Here is a 1,597-nt window from a genome sequence, read left to right as displayed (position 1 = left end):
CGTAATGTTAATATTACTTTATACCTATACATGATATTGCAGACATACATATACATGAATACACAAATAAAACTTGTGTGTATGGTGAAAATATACATGCCATGAGTACTACAAAACCCCTGCAATATCCTTTTTGCAATAAGTCTGAAGAGGAACGCCTATTGCACATGGAGCCAAAAACAGGTCTCTCGGTAACACATAATCCCATTAATCCATAACGTAGACTAGAGACTGTCTTTCGTGAGCCAGTGAGGTATTATTGACGTACGACTACGGGTTTTTTATGGAGTAATGGCAAGACCAGTTATTTTGGCCTCTGTGTAGGCAAACTTTGATTATTAATTTACCCTCTTAAGATATATTAATAAATCTTTATTAATCATCACAGTTGGCCCATTTTATCGAATGGTGAATCTGCTGATGATGCTTTTTAAACCTGGTGAACATCAAATTTTCATTCCCATATAATGGGGATTTCAGGCCCCGAACATGGTGAATGGGGTAAAATACCCATCAACGCCGAGCGAACACACTTCAGACCAGGGCCATATGTACACTTGTGGGAGAAGTGGTTTGCCGCAGATGGGCGTCCTCCCTCAAAGGACTTCCTTCACCTTGTGTTTTAGCTAAAGCCTTCTCAGTATCTTTACCCCCCCCCTCATCACCCCATTCAAGAAACCCCATGTTTGTTACTGCCCTCTTGTCTGTTGACCGTTTTCTTCTTTGGAATGTACACAATTTGTAAATATATCATGAAATTTTGTTGTAAGTAAAAAAGTAACACATTTTTATCATGTGTTTGTACAAATGTACAATCTTTCACTTGGAAGTAAAGAATCTGCCAATAATTTATCTTTCTTTTACCTTATGTTGTGGGAATGTTTATTGTATGTGATTGCTGCACTGGAACTGATTCAAGCTCACGACTTTGTATTTCAGTATATGTAGAATAGACATTAAAAAAGTAAATGTGGATAATATGTCTACAAGCCCCAAGCCTACACTTTGATAAATACTGGATTGACAGGGAAGGTGCATACAATCCCACTTTGTCATTATATCTCTCAAGCACTAATTCAGAGTTCCTGAAAATCAGTCTACAAAGTTTAAAAAAGAAATGCCATTCTCTGAAACAGCTAGAAATCAAATAATAAGTCCATTTGCTTATCACAAAGTGTCAATATTCCAAAGCAGGTGAGAGTTGGGTATATTCTTCATAAAATCAAAATAATTAAACCAATACATGCCCCTACCTCCACCTCCTCCTGATGCCATTCACAAAGCAAAACCTAGTGATCAACCTCATTTAAAGTTTACACATTAAAACTGTCAGCGTAGGCATATTGCAGGAAAAACAAACGTATAGACAATAAAAGCAATCCAGAAAATCTTTCTTTACAAACAAACATTACATAAAAAAGAAGAGGAAAGAGTCCATAAAAATGAGAATTGATTTAGGTTTTCTCTGAAGATGAAACTATTTGAACTTGGAAAAAAGTGTCACTTGAGAATCTGCACAGGAAGGATTGTTTTGATGAAAGAGATCAAGATCAAAAGCAAAACAAAAGCAGCGCTGATTTTTTATTTATAGATAATG

The sequence above is a fragment of the Penaeus monodon genome, chromosome 30, assembly GCF_015228065.2.
Source record: "Penaeus monodon isolate SGIC_2016 chromosome 30, NSTDA_Pmon_1, whole genome shotgun sequence".
NCBI lineage: Eukaryota > Metazoa > Arthropoda > Malacostraca > Decapoda > Penaeidae > Penaeus > Penaeus monodon.
The sequence above is the reverse complement of the archived record's forward strand: the minus strand, read 5'-3'. Positions refer to the sequence as shown.